General features: G+C 43.5%; 1 protein-coding gene across 1 annotated transcript in view; it reads right to left on the bottom strand.

Moving 5' to 3' along the window:
• Window positions 1-9,881: 9,881 nt before the first annotated feature.
• TBC1D5 (TBC1 domain family member 5) overlaps window positions 9,882-16,027 on the bottom strand; it is a 119,606-nt gene continuing 113,460 nt past the window's right edge. The window contains exon 20 of the mRNA XM_050179592.3: window positions 9,882-11,439. The gene's annotated coding sequence lies outside the window, so the exon portion shown is untranslated. The remainder of the gene's footprint in view (window positions 11,440-16,027) is intronic.

Below are 16,027 nucleotides of genomic sequence, written 5' to 3'. Positions count from 1 at the left end.
TGCACTCAATATAGTGGTCGTGCAAAAAGGTGAGGCGTGCAGAGAGGACACAAGAGAAGAGAAGTGGACAACACGAACGCCGACTATCAACTGAAGAGAGCACTGAGGCGAAAAGAAGAAAAGAAGACACAAAAATCATCCGCGCAAGCTCTGGAAAACTAGTGCAGCTAAGCAGTTCTGTAGGTAACTAGCGACACAAACCTGCCACGTCCCTTTCTCTAACACTATAGCACGAAAAGAAATTTCTTGCTTATCGGTCTTCACCGAGAAAAATAGTTCTAAGGTGAGGGATTTTGCTTTCTTAACATTAGAGACAACCCTATCAAGATTATGTCTTGACAGGAGGTCAACCGCACGTTGCTTAACTGCCGAGGGCTTGTGTTTTACTGGCTGTAAATGTTTTTCTATGGCTGAAATTGCATTTTCTGAAAACATGTCATCTGGCATAATTACGAAATAACCTTCCTTGTCAGATATTACTAGTCTAAGTTTATGCTCCACGAGGTAATTAACTAACGGTCGGACAGCATCAGACGTCTTAAAATGAGAATTTGATTGATTAATGCTTGCAATGCAATTTGAAATACAGCCTGAGCATTGTTCTTTCAGGACAAACCTGGTTATGCAGCGCGGTATGCTTAAAATGTCAACAGGTTTTATGTTAGGCTTAAAACAGTGCTTGGGACCTAAAGCAAGGGTTTTTCTATGTGTATCACTTACGATGGCTTCTCCAAGATCCAGTATGTTATTTGACGGTTAATTATTAGAATGGTGTTTCCTCTTACTTTGTTGAAGTGTCAGGAAGTTTCATCCTCCACAGGAAGCCCGCGTGTTGCTCGGCTAACCTGTTCCAAAGAAATCGATTTCGAGGGGGATGGACATGATTACAGAAAGCAGTAATAGCAAAAAAAGAGTAGGGGCTATTCTGTACATTCATTCAGTATTGCACAGGCTTAAAAAAGTTGCAAGTAGATATGATGTTAGTGTTGCTTTCACTGCTCCCAATAAGCTAGGTAAGATATGCGCTGCCATGCAGAGGAAAAAGGAGCAGGTAAAAGGCAAAAAAAGAACAGATATTTGTCCTGTGAAGCACATTAAGAACAACAGTTTTACTGAGTGTTGTATGGCTGTGGTTTATAATGCTCCCTTTAGCTCTGGCCAGTTCTACGTAGGACCAATGGGGCGGTGTATCAATCAGAGGCTAATAAAAGATGAAAGGTCATTAACCAGTGGATTGCCTTCTAGTCTTTCCCTACATTGCCAAGATTGTAACTGCATGCCAGAGTTAGATGAATGCGCGATATTGTACAGGCACAAGAATGAAGATACGCGTCTTATGGTAGAGGCATGGCATATCTATAATGGTGGAAGCGCGTGCATGAGTCAGCCTTCGATTACTTTACATAAGGAAGAGATTAAGTGCCTTAACAGCTATCTCTCGCCTAGACTGGCACATGTACCCGACTGACACGTGGCAATACCATTCCAAAGCTTGCGCAGATGAGTTTTGTGTCTTCTTTCTTCTTTTCACCTCAGTGCTCCCTTCAATTGATAGTCGGCGTTCGTGTTGTCCACTTCTCTTGTGTCCTGTCTGCACGCCTCACCTTTTTGCATAATGAATCCTTACCAACTAGCTCAGCTTTCTGTCGTTATAATAGTGGTTGTACGCGCGAAAGCTCAAGTTCTTTTTTTGTTAGTAACAAGGACGTTGTTGAAAGTCAGCGCTTGTGGTGTCTTCTCGTCTCGTCTACGTTTTGCGCTGTTAACACCAGGTAAAGTTAGCAGTGGCACCCTGTATACCTACATTCAGGCGATGGTTGATGTCCGTCCGTCTACGCGTCGCGTCGACACAAAAAAATGTTCGTCTCCAGTTTCTCGCAAATGCTCTGTAGCTCTCAATTTAATGTAGGTATCTTGGAAAAAAATCATAGTGAAATTGGCCGTTAAGACAACTTTATGATTAAGCTGAGTTTCAATTACTTATCATAATTAGTTAGTACACAGTGACGTTGTAAATGTAACAGATTCCAGTCTGCTGTCAATATATGGTCGTCTACGGAGGGGGTATAGTTACAGAATACGACTATGACTCTTTGTTTTGTCAAAACTATCCCGAAACAAATTAGATGACAATTAGCCGCTAAGACGACTCTAACATTACACCGAGTTTCATCTAATTTGCATAATTACTTAGTTCATAGTGAAGTTGTAAATATTGTGGAATTCCCGTCTATCATGCGATGGCACTTGTACACGTCACTGCTTCATAAAAGAATAAATCACTCCACAGTCAAAAGGTGTATTCGTTGACAGTGCGCTTCAATAATAATAATAATAATATGTAATACCTATATAAGAATCTCTGGATCCGGACAGGCCGCCAATGGAAACTGACCCTGTCAACCTTTAATTGCCGAACTCTATGGCGTGAGGGTAGCTTAGCAGGACTCTTTGAGGAACCATCTGACATTGTTTGGGATATCATAGGGCTTAGTGAAATTAGAACTGGTGAGGCTTATACATTGCTGAATAACGGCCATGTCCTCTGCTATAAGGGGTAGGATTTTGAATCCATAAGGATATAGCGGGCAACATTGACGAATTCTACAGCATTAATGAGAGGGTAGCTGTAGTCGTAATCAAACTTAATATGAGGTATAGATTAAAGGTAGTACAAGCCTATGCTCCAACATCCAGTCACGATGATGAGGAAGTAGATCAGCTTTATGAAGATGTTGAATTAGCAATGAGAAAAGTGCAAACTCGGTATACAGTAGTAATGGGTGACTTCAATGCAAAAGTGGGGAAAAAGCAGGCGGGTGAACAGGCAATTGGCAACTACAGCATCGATTCTAGAAATGCTAGAGGAGAGATGCTGGTAGAATTCGCAGACATGAATAAACTGAGAATAATGAACACCGTTTTCAGGAAATGTAGCAACTTAAAGTGGACCTGGAAAAGCCCTAATGGTGAAACAAGAAATGAAATTGATTTCATAATTTCTGCCGATCCCAGCATGGTACAGGATGTAGAAGTGATAAGTAGGGTGAAGTGCAGTGATCGTAGGTTAGTGAGGGCTAGGATTCACCTCAATTTGAACAGAGAAAGAGTACAATTGGTCAAGAAGAAATAAGTCAACTTAGAGGCGGTAAGTGTAAAAACAGACGAATTTAGGCTGGACTTGCAAACAGATATGCAGCCTTAGAACAGAGAGATGAAGATGACATAGTGATAACGAATGAAACCGTACCTACGCTGGCTTTAGAGGCAGCAATTGATGTAGGAGGTGAGGCACCAAGGCAACCAGTAGGCAAGCTCTCCCAAGTAACAAAGGACCTAATAAAGAAACGACAAAGAATGAAAGTGTTGAACTAAAGAGATCAGATAGAATTCGCAGAGCGGTCAAAACTAATCAACAAGGCTAAAATAAGTGATATTCGAAACTACGTGAGAAAGACTGAAGAAGCCGTAAAAAATGGACGCAGCCTGAAATCAGTGAGAAAGAAACTTGGCATAGGACAAACCAAGATGTATGCATTGAAAGATAAGCATGGTAATATCATCAGCAATCTCGAAGATATAGTAAAAGAAGAGGAAGAATTCTATACTGACCTGTACGGTACCCAGAGGAGCCACGATACCTCCATCCGAAGCAGTAATGAACAGGTTGCAGAGACTCCTCCTATAACTAGCAATAGATATAACTAGAACTAACTAACAATATAGATTGATATAACTAGAAGAGCCTTGCAAGACATGAAATGGGGAAAGTCAGCAGGAGATGAAATAACAGTAGACTTAATCAAAGACAGAGGAGACACAATGCTCGGAAAACTGGCAGCTCTCTATACGAAGTGTCTATCGACTGCAAAGGTCCCAGAAAACTGGGAGAATGCAAACATTATACTAATCCACAAAAAGGGAGACGTTAAAGAATTGAAAAATTACAGGCATTAGCTTACTCCCACTATTATAAAGAATATTTACGAATATAATCTACAATAGAATAAGGGCAACACTGGACTTCAGTCGACCAAAGGAATAGGATGGCTTCAGGAAGGGATACTCTACAGTGGATCACATCCATGTCATTAATCAGGTTATCAATAAATCCGTGGAGTACAATAAACTTCTCTATATGGCTTTCATAGATTACGAAAAGGCATTTGATTCAGTAAAGATACCAGCAGTCATAGTGGCACTACATAATCCAAGAGTGCAGAACGCTTACGTAAATACCTTGGAAAATATCTACAGAAGTTCTACAGCTACCTTAATTCTATACAATTCTATAAATTCTATAATTCTACACATTTCTATAAAGAAAGGGGTCAGACAGGGAGACACAATATCTCCAATGCTATTCACTTCGTGCTTGGAAGAAGTGTTCCAGCTATTAAACTGGAAAGGCTTAGGAGTAAGAATCGACGGCGAATATCTAGACAACCTTCATTTTGCCGATGACTTGTTCTATTCAGCAACAATGCAGATGAATTACAGCAAATGATTGAGGACCAGAGAGAGTGTAAGAGTCGGGTTGAAGATTAATATGCAAAAGACAAAGATAATGACGAATAGCCAGGCAAGGGAACGAGAGTTCAAGATCGCCAGTCAGCCTCTAGAGTCTGTGAAGGAGTATGTTTACCTAGGTCAATTAATCACAGGCAACCTCGGTTACGATAAGGAAATTCATAGAAGAATAAAAATGGGTTGGATCGCATATGACAGACATTGTCAGCTCCTGACTGGAAGCTTGACATTATCATTGAAAAGGAAGGTGTACAATCAGTGCATTTTACCAGAGCTGACATATGGAGCAGAGACTTGGAAACTGACAAAGAAGCTTGAGAACAAGTTAAGGACCGTGCAAAGAGCGATGAAAGGAAGATTGCTAGGGGTAACGTTGAGAGACAGAGAGAGAGTGGCTTGGATCAGAGAGCAAACGGGTATAGACGATATTCTAATTGACATCAAAAGAAAAAAATGGAGCTGGGCAGGTCATGTAATGTGCTGGCTAGATAACCGTTGGACCATTAGGGTTACAGAATGGGCACCAAGAGAAGGGAAACGCAGTTGAGGACAGCAGAAGACTAGGTGGAGCGATGAAATTAGGAAATTCGCGGCCGCTAGTCAGAATCGGTTGGCGCAGGACAGGGGTAATTGGACATTGCAGGGAGAAGTCTTCGTCCTGCAGTGGACATAAAACAAGCTTATGATGATGATGATGAATACCTACCTACATATACATATAGATGTATATGCGTCGATTGAAAACACACCACAGCTTCGCTGCTCGTCCTTCATGAGAGTGGAAGGGCTGTATTTCTTTTAATGAAAATAAACGAAACAGATGTAGTAACATTGCAATGATGACACCTACTTGTTTTCATTTCAACAGGCCCGTTCAATTACCTGCACTGCGTCGGTGTAGACACTGTGTTTCTTCTAGAAAGCGCGACACTAAGAAAAACTCCTGTATTTCATAATCGGGAGTATAAGCACTAGAAAGCATAATTGGGAGTATACGCACTAGAAAACAACTCTTGATTGCTCTATTGTGTGTTGTCATATCTTCGAACTGGCAACGCTCATAGTGTGCGTCATGGTGTGGCCGCTTCCTTTGGTTTTGTCCCGTTGTATTACTTTTGTTTGTTTTGTGTATATTTGTGTGCATGCGCGCGTACATATTCAACAAGCAGTACGCTCATGCGAAGTTTTCTACTAATTGCGCAACAACTTTTGGCCTGCTGATGATCGACGAGCAATGAGCAGAGCCTCTGTTATTGGTAGTTGAAGCAGCAATATTATTTATTCCAGATTTTGCAGGTGACAAGTAACAATACCTTGCTTTGGGTGAGTTGGTTCATCCTGACAGTTTTCATAAAAAAGTGCTGAAGACGAAGTTGAAGGAACACATACGACAGGACTGGCACCAGTCCTGTCGTATGTGTTCCTTTGGGTTCGTCTTCAGCGCTTTTTTATGAAAACTGACTGAAGTAGTGACGGCCGCTGCGCTTGCGATTTTAACTTGTGTGCTTCGCGTCGTCTTGATAAGCTTCTTAGCTGCGGTTGCGACCTTGCTTTTGAATTCCTTCTTCATTTCTGTTATCCCAGGTTATTTATGCAATATTGTATCTGTACATGTGTGTTTGCACACGAGATTAGGTGCTCTGCAATCTGTTAAACTGATTTTCTTCTGCTCTTTTAAATTATTACCCATAATATTTTGAATATATCTGAGTGCTGTATGAACGGTTGACAAGGTTGTTAAGACCGCTGTCAGGCTTTTTCCCTCGGATGCCCAACCTTCTATCAATTTGTCATGGAAATAACAAAATGAAATGAAATTTGCAGCGAGACATGAGAAAATCTATTGCCCTTAATGGTGTACTGGGCGTCCGTATCCTGTGACACTTTCGATTTAGCATTTAGTTGATTTTCATGGTACAATGTAGGCATTTAACACGTCAGTGGAGAAAGGCTGCAATTCTCAGCAATTCCTTTGGTATGCTTGCTGGCTTGAAATAAAAATACAGCCTATGACGTAAGGGAAAGTGATTACATGTAGGACTCTGCATTCTGCTGCAGCTAACTCGTATGTACGGTAAGTCAGAAGGCGAAATGCAAATCTTAATATTCCACGACGTTCTCATGAGCTTCCTAATGCAACGAAGTTGCGCAACGGTTTTAAAGGCAAAGTGCAACGAAATTTTCGACCGCGTAAAAAGCCCAGTTTCAGATAATTTAGACATGCAGTAGGCTTTGCGCATAATTTTACGCTTCAAATATAGGTCAGTGCGTCACAAAGAGAGCGCGAAAATCGAAGTTTCTCATAATGAAACTGGAAAAAAGAACGCTGGTATTATCGCCCAGCAGAAGTGGCGTACAGTGAAGAATGTGGAGAACATGATGTCTTCTTTCCTTGCTTGTATTCTGTTCCAGTGTATCAGCGAACAAGTCCCGCATGCCTGCTAGCCACAGAGAATGTGAAGTATTTTCCGAGTCCAGCCGGTTTTCTCTATCTGGTTGTCGACGTTCAACAGCAGGGCCTCGATGTGTTCCGCTTCTGTTCGAAGAAGAGCGCATTGAGGCGGACGCGATGCACGCTTGGTGCAGTTACAGTACATCGCCACAAATTGGGTTCTCTACAGTCTAAGTGTGGCTGGCACGGGAATATAACATGTCCTATCGCACGCCGGAGCAACTGGGAACAAGGTGCACATCGGCATTCTTGCAACAGCTCAAATCATGAGCGCAGCCGGGAGAACACACGCTGAGAGAGACGCCTGTCAACTAGCGAATGATGTGCAAGCAATGTGCCTGGCTGCCTAGGCGCAACCAAGAGATCAACAGTCGCATACGTAACAATATTCGCCATATCTGCATCGCTACCACTCTGCCACCAGGTGCATGTGTCGTCTGCACAGGCACTACTTAATAGCTGCTAGTGACATAATTAGGCAGTTACCAGCCCTGCGGCTTCGCCAAGATTACTTTGAGAGTACACGCTAGGCATTTACAGTCAATTTAGCCCAAGTGAAATTTCGTTACAGTTGACCTTTAAAGGGCCACTCACCAGGTCTGGCCATTTTTAGATGACAAGCACAGAGCACCCATTGCATGATAACAATCGTGTCTGTGAAGTATTACATCGCTACGTGCCGTGGAAAGATCTGACATTTCAAACCGAACGCTGTTTTTCCTTCTCCTCGCGGCCGTAGCACACCAAGCTGGAGGGTGACGTACTCGCATCCCTGCGCCTACACACTCGAGTCCGCAGTGTGACATTGCTCGTGGTGACACGCGACTTCGAGAATTATTTAAGGCATCATCTGTTATTTGTGTGATTTGTTGCTTGAATTGACAAACTGAAGTTTACAGAAATAATAAAACACACAAACGGAATATCTGCTTGTTCGTTGCTTTACTTTGCATCGAAGCACGAGAGATGTACTTCCGCTTCAACTGCTTGTTCCCACGGTCATGCAGTCACGTGTACAGGTACCGAACCTACGCCATTTGCTACTGTGTTGCAGCGCGTAATCATGCTCTGCGAACTGCCTCAGTATTTGTGTAGCACTGAATTATACCGCTAGTCATGTGTCCTTGTGCACAGCGCACACAGCGTGCGCTGCGCGAACGAGACAACAGCTCGCACGCGACGCTGTCAGCGAAAGTGCAAAGCGCTTAAAAAAAGCGAGGAAAAAAAGGAAATGAAGGCGGGGGCCCGTGATATATGTGTCACACGATCCTCGAGGTCCGGTATGGGAGAATGCAGGGAAGGAATTTTGCTTGCGGAGGCTAGACGGGGCGAGTGGAGAGAGTGTCTTGCTTGGCAGTGGAGCTCGCCTTTTGAAATCATGAGTTCGTGGCACTGAAATATTTCTATCTCGGCTATTAATGAGCGGATTTGAAAAATTTTTGCGGCAGAACGCTCCCTAGAGGTCATGTAACAACTTGCCGTGTATGACTAAAATTTCCTATGGGGCTTAGTGAGCCCTTTAAGTGCTTCCAAGATGACGGTGTTTCGTCACGTCCGTCATGATTTCGGAGGCTGTGTTTTTAAATAAACCTACTGTGATGTCAACGTTTCTCTTCTGGTAAGTGCAATGCGGCTTTAATATCTGAAATTCACCAAGTGGAAAAGTGTGGTTCATTTTGCTTTCTTTTATACTCAGAGCAACAGTGGCAGCGGTGATCAAGAAAGTGAACTAAAGAAACATCACCGCCCCTTCCAGTCTGTAAAGATGGTTAAACAGGGAAGCTGTGTTAGTTAAACCAAGTGTGACACCATGCAAGTCAAACTTTGCAAGCATTTTATATTATAAATATTTCGTTTCACCGCTTTTTCACCCCATTTTGACTTTTGCATGCTTCGCGTGACGAGCATGCTTTAGGAGTGTTTTTTTTTTTCAGTTCTCCCAGTGTTTTTCTTTTTCTTTTTTTTTGCGAGTGAGGTTTGTGTCTGTGTTTAGCAACGTTTTTTTTTTCGTGTGCAGGTTACTCTGCCCCATGGCTTTGCCATAGTTGTAGCTCGGATGGAATGTGAGGAACCACTAATCCAAATCTCCATATATTGGGCGCAAAGTCCATCACTGGAGAAGCAGGCGCTGCAATCGTTTTGATGATTGCTTGGATTGGTTTGACTATTGACGTCTTTGTGTTTCTTAATGAGGTTATACGTTCATTTGGCTACAATGGAGAGAACGATGTCAGCGACTGTATGCCCACAGTCCGCCGTTGTCACTTGCATTGGATGCCTCGAGTTTGCTCGGGGGCGTGGTTAACAGTATCCGCCCGGCATTGCTGCTTGCGATTCTTCAAAATTAAACCTGTCCATTACACAAGCCAGTAAATGGCTCATACCCCCATAAATGCGTCCTCCCCATTACGACGACAGAAAAGTGAAATTCTACGCTGGAATGACAAGCGGCAATGGAGCCAGCTGTGGAAGACAACGAACGTGGGAGCAGGGGCACATGCGTGTACGGGTGGCAGCAAGCCAGCTGTAGAAGACGACGACGACGATCGAGCCATGGCTGATAATGATAGTCTTAGCGAAGATAGGTTTGGAAAGGACGTGTTGCAACTATTACAGATGCACAATGGCGTCGGAGTAACCGAGCGCCTGTTAGAGATCGGGCAATAGTGTGCACGTGGACGCCACTTCAAAAACTTACTCAAAGTTACTAACATTGCCAGCCTTCATGACCTATTTCTACTGCAAAAATTTACGATAAAATGCTTAAATGCACGTATGAAATAAATACGAACATCAACACTGTGCATACTGGGGAGGCACTGGTAGGACATGAATGCGACTGTTCCTGCTACTTTCCTTTTACGGTACACTATAATCATGAGTAATTGCGCCTCTGAAGTCAAATCAAATCAAATCTTTATTTCCATCATGTACATTACAGATGGAGGACAACGGAAAAAAGCTGCCAGTAGGTGGCTTGACGAATCCGCAGCCCCATGTAATGAGTGGCATTTGGGCATCAGCAATGAAAAACAGTCAATAAACAAATGTAAACACTTCATCAGCGCAGAACAAAAGTAAAACATAATGATTCGAAAAAGAAAATGAAATAAATAAATAAATAAATGCCACGATAAGTATATCAGTCTTCTTCTGCAAACATGGATTTAAGTTTAGCAGTGGAACAAATAAATCAATCAAAATTAGTAGATTGATAATTTCATTTTATTTCCTTAAAGGCCCCATTGATGGGGTATTACATAAGGGGTGGGTATAGACATGAAAAGTTGAAGGCCATATTTTTATTACAGGGTAAGGTAATTTGTTATGGTGTTTAAAAATGTGCTAGGACAGGTTATGACTGATTTCGTTAGAAAGGCCGTTCCAGTCTGTTGCTGCACGAAAAAGAATGAAAATGAAAAAGTGACAGTGTGCGTACACGGGCGCGCGACTTGTTGCGGGTGACCAGTGCAACTGGAGATGTGTGCCGGGGGGAGAATGTATGGTGCCTTGCCAAGTGAGCTGTAAAAGAACTTGTGAAAAAGAGAAATACTAGCAATGCGACAGCAAGATGCAAGAAACGATAAGCTGGATTCTGTTTTAAATGCCGATATACTGATGTCGTAGGAGTACTTAGAATGAATTCAGGTCAGATTCTGCAAATGTTTCTTTCGGGTTAGGATCAGAGATGTTATATAATATTCGATTATTACGGCGTGACCTGTTCTCGTTATCATCCATCTGTGTAGCAAGGCGTACGACCCGGCCTGCCATTTGCGGTGGTATCTATTCTATGGTATCTAGGTCAGTTCGTAGGGTTGAAATGGCTTTGTAATGTCTTTCTAAAACAGTCATGCGTTTACTTAGGTCAAATAGGGTTTTGTCTGTTGCAAGAAGCTTGCTTTTTAGGTCTAGTACTTCGATAATAAGTTTTGACTGTCCAGAAGTTAGCTTTCCTCATTCGGACATTACGTCCTCAATACCGGGAGGGCCAGGGTTAGCTTCTATATCATTCGACAAAAGCAACAAAGACCGCATGACATGAACACATTCGATAACAATTGTAGTGGAGCACCATGGGCTCGGTAGCTGTATTAGAAAGTATAGTTGCTGGATGTTTTCCTGAAAGAATGATACATTCTACTGACCTGCATGGCGAAATGCAACGGATTAGTGGTCTGCACTGAAGCACAGCCACCGAGCCCACAGAGCGCGGGGGACGACAGGGACAGCTTTATAGCTGACGCAGGGGACAATGTTGCTGACGATGGCGCTTCCCATGGTGAATGAGGATGCAAAGAAGGTAGCGGCGGCGCTGTTGGACATGATGAATCAGTCATGGTGGGAGCAGGCAAGGGGCCCGCGCCAGGCATGCTGGGCCGGATTTCTGGGATGGCTGTGGCTTGGGGGAAGGCCAGAATTATGGGCAAAAGAAGTTCGGTGATGAAACGGTGTACCTGCATGGCGAAATGCAACGGATTAGTGGTTTGCGCTGAAGGACAGCCACCGAGCCCACCTGTGGTTTAACAGTGATGGCAAAGAATAACATAGGCCTTCCATGCCAGAGGTCAAGCGGGGTTCAACAACGTTCCAATATCCTCCATGTCTGGTAGCATAATAGTGCTCATTTTTTTCTAATTGTGCCAGTTTACCTAGGTTAGGTCTGCTATATCCCACTTCATATTTAAATATAGTACTCAAACGATAGTGGTATAATTTATGAGCCGTGATAACATGCGCTTTATGGAAAAAACCTGCAGTTGCTGCATTAAAATCAGCACTGTACACATGGCGTAGGTATCGTTTCTGCATAACGTAAATATTTTGTAGGTTCGAGAATGTAGTTGTACCCCAGACAAGTTGGCAGTACTTAACATGTGAACAGAAAAGAGAACTATAAATAAGTATTTTAAGTTTTGCAGAAAGAATGTATCTGAGACAACCAATTATTCTAGTTATTCGAGTAAGATTTGTTTCTAGTAAGTTCACATGGGATTCCCAGAACACGTGTGCAGTAGATGCCACACTGAGGCATTTAACATGGTCAACAATATTTACAGGGTGAGAGTTCAAATAATATCGGCATGAGGAAAGACTGGCTTATTTTTGGCCCAAAAGATAACTGCTTTTGTTTTAATTTTCATTAATCTTGATAACAGAGTTATATAAGGACCAACGTTGTAGCTGAACTGTAGAATCATTACAATTAGAGATAAGGTGATCGATGTTACCACAAGAAAAAAATATGGTAGTGTCATGTGCACATATAATAAATTAGGCATTCTGATTAATATTAACAATGTCATTTATATATAGGTTAAATAGCAAGGGCCCCAATACGCTGCCTTGTGGGACACCACAAAGCAGTGGAAGAACTTGTGACAGTGAGTTATTGATTTGTACAACTTGTCGCCGATGAGATAAATATGACCGCAATAAATGTAACCCGTACCCACGTATACCATAAATATACAACTTATCCAGCAAAACTTCATGATTCATCAAGTCTTGGAGAGGTCAGCAAATAAGCCAATCACTATTTTCTTGCTTTCAAATTGTGTTAAAATATATTCGGTTTGGTGAAGCAAAGCTAATTCTGTTGACATGTTCTTCTGAAACCCAAATTGGTGAGGTGTTAAAACATTAGAGCTTTCAACGAAGTTCAAGACCCTACAGTGAATTATTTTCTCGAGAGCATATGAAAAAATTGGCAAGATAGATGCTGGTCGGTAATTACCCAAGCAATTTTGCTTCCCCTTTTTAAAGAGCACTACTACTTTGGCAATTCATTATTTAAAAACTTTTTGTGTGCAAACAGACAGGGACAAAGAAGAGAAGCAACACAAGGACGAGTGCTTTTTAACAAATGGTTTTATTTTCGAAGAACTTCCTGCTTAAATACCCACAGATCTGCGCGATCTAGTCAAACAGAGCACACCTATAGTGCATGTAACTCCTGAGATAAAATGCCGTGGACCAAAGCCACCCGGTGTTGCATTTGGAGACGATCCCACCGCTGTCAACCAGCTGTTGGATCTCTCTGGACGAAGGTTCATCCCACCGCTGCCACCAGTTGTTGGATCTGGAGGACAATCCCAACTGCTGTCCCCCAGATTTTTGAACCTTGCCGTTGGGTGCGGGAGTTGGCCGAGGTTGAGGAGGACTTTGAGATGAAAAACTGGAGGTTTACTTACATTATTTACAGTGAGAGTACAAAGAAATTAACAGTCATAAAGTCATTACGGGCCGGCAGCAACTCGGACACTGCGGCCCATGGCAAGAAGCTCGAAACAGATGAATGAAGGAATGCCCTCTTGCTCCTCCCGGTCTCTGGCTTTTAACCTTTTTGGTGTCTCGAAGTCACGTCACGTTCGGCCAGTCAACGAGCCCACTCAGGTGGCATAATTTTCGGCCAATGGTAGGTGCCCATGCGATTGTGTCACACCCGGCGCAGAGTGTCGCTCCTTGGGCTCCAATTGTCCGAGGGCTTACTTCTCTCTGCGGTATTGCCTTCCTGACTTGCAAGTGCCGTCACAATAGGTGGATGGGGGCGACGTTTCAGTGCTGCAAAGCAGGTTTGCTCGGTACCCACATTACCCGGAACCGTGCCAGGCTCCCGCTACACTTTCGAGAAGAGTCAAGCAGTGAATAGCTCCAGATGCGGCGCACGAGGTGGGGGACGCCAACTTGTTTGCACGTGCCGCGCCTCGAGAATGTGCTAGATGTGCTTCTGCACTCCTTAATTAGCTGTGACGCGAATCGATGTGGTCAGGTGAACTCGAAGACGGCTCAGGAAAAGGTCCCGTATCTAACACCAGTCAATATAAAAACATCAAGGCGCATGTAACAAGTACTTACAATGAAAATACGTTATAGATGTGATGACAACAGCGAATTTTCTTTATCCAGCAATGAAACAGAAGGATGGCTGATGCATTTTCCTTTTGTTTTTCAATCCAGTGTGCTTCCACAATTTCTCTCGTGGTTTGATTCCTATGCCTATACAAAATTACGGTGCTACTAAGACAGGGTGAGCAATCGTGTTCTTGACAATGCATAGCCAAATGCGTACCAAGGCGACCTTTCAGACTAGATAAGTGTTCCCTTAGTCTCGTGTTGATGCATCTCAAAGTGTCAAAGATTGATGGTGATGTAATCGCACTCTCCGAACCGGAGGGGATGGGGCGACAACAAACCCACCCCGCGTGCATTTAGTGAGGGTTCGACTGCTGACCGGCGATAAGGTCCACGCCTGATCGACCGTGAACCAAAGGCATGAGACGGGAGGCGACGTAAAACACACACATTCAATTTAATAAGATAAAATCATGTCCGAGACATAATGGAAAAAAAAAACATGCAAACTTCCAGTAGTGGGTCCTAGCTCGCGGAAGGCGTGCGGGTCACACAACACACGCCCTGACGCCACTCGCGCGACACTAAGCCCACCACGTGGGAACCATTAACACTCGCGAAATAACAAAAAATCCGCGACACAAATGAAAAATATACACGACAATAAATACCGCAAACACTACACTAACAGAACATACAAAAATTAACACGCGATGGATAAACAAATGAAAGATTAAACGCGATTAGAAAAGAGAGTCCGGCGGAAAGTTCTGAGAGCGGGCTGGAACACGAGGCTTATCTGGGGCGTGCTTGCAGAGGTCCCGATCTGAAGAGCGTCGGGCTGCTGCAACCTCGCTGCCGAAGATCCTGACGGACTTGCACCGTCTGTCGCTCGACCGGCGAAGACTTCGGCCTGGAGATCTCAGCCTGCCGACCACATCTTCAGCTGTCCCCCGGTGCCCGACCAACCTGCTCCATCTTCCAAGCCGCTCTGCCGGCTCGCCGAGCCGCCTCGTCCCTCCGCCGCGCTCAGGCGACACACGTGACCAAACAGGTCGTGCGAGCTCGGGACAATGGGAAGCTCTCTTCCCCATCGCCGTTCAAGCGGCGTTGCTGCTGCTGCGGCAATGGCGGCCATCTTGAGAGGGGCGCGGTCATGCACTCTGTCACACAAAGTCTACCCTACGTATACATGACCACACGTCACAGGAATCTGATAAACGGTTTTCACGCAATCAACGAATTGGTTCTTACACGGATGCCTAACGCAACGTTCATTCTTTGCATCATCCTTTCTTTCGAACTTATTTTTAACCTTAGAACACACACTACCTATTTTGTTTTTTTGCCGAAAACACCACTTTTACTTCGTAACTCCCAGCCACCTTTTTAAGTCTATGTGAAAGGCTGTGAACATATGGAATTACTGTAACCTTGGAAGCCAAATCCTTCTGCCTTTGATTCTTTGTGCATTGTTCTTTATCCTGTTTAATTTTTTTCATTAGTTTATCGCACGACGCCAACATCACAGCAAGCGGGTACCCAGGCTTTCTCAACCTATCAACTTGCTCAACAAATGCAAAGTTTACAGTGTGGTGACATGACTTCATCAACGCTGACCAGAAACATGAAATGACTATCTCATTCTTCACAAGCCTGTAATGGTTTGAGGCATAGTTCATTAGCGGTTTTGCAGCTCGGGGCGAGAATGACCAACACACATGTTCCGGTAGAAATTCTAACTTGACATCAAGAAACTGTAGCTTATTATCTACCAGTACTTCTGAAGTAAATGTCAAGCCCTTGCCCAGAGAATTAAAGGCTTCTTCTACTACCCTATTCCTGAAAGCACCCTTGTCTACGTGACAGCCTAAAATCAAGTAGTCATCGACATATCTGTATACCTTATATACACCTTCCAAATCTTTTGCAAGTTCTCTGTCTATGCTTCCCAAAAAAATGCTACTAAGGATGGGAGCTACCTTTGACCCAATGCACACACCCCTTGCCTGTAGATACGTTTCACCACAGAATCCTACATGTGTATTCACTAAGTAAAAATGCAGAATTTCAAGAAAGGATTCAATAGCCATCCCGCACGTGTTGCGGAATGACAGCTCGTTATTCTCGTTTGTTATGCAATCTTTTACACTGCACATTAGAGGCCCATGCGGTAAGGAATAGTAGAGA

The sequence above is a fragment of the Dermacentor andersoni genome, chromosome 5 (assembly GCF_023375885.2).
Source record: "Dermacentor andersoni chromosome 5, qqDerAnde1_hic_scaffold, whole genome shotgun sequence".
Classification (NCBI taxonomy): domain Eukaryota; kingdom Metazoa; phylum Arthropoda; class Arachnida; order Ixodida; family Ixodidae; genus Dermacentor; species Dermacentor andersoni.
Note: the sequence above shows the minus strand (reverse complement) of the source record. Positions and strands in the feature narration are given on the sequence as shown.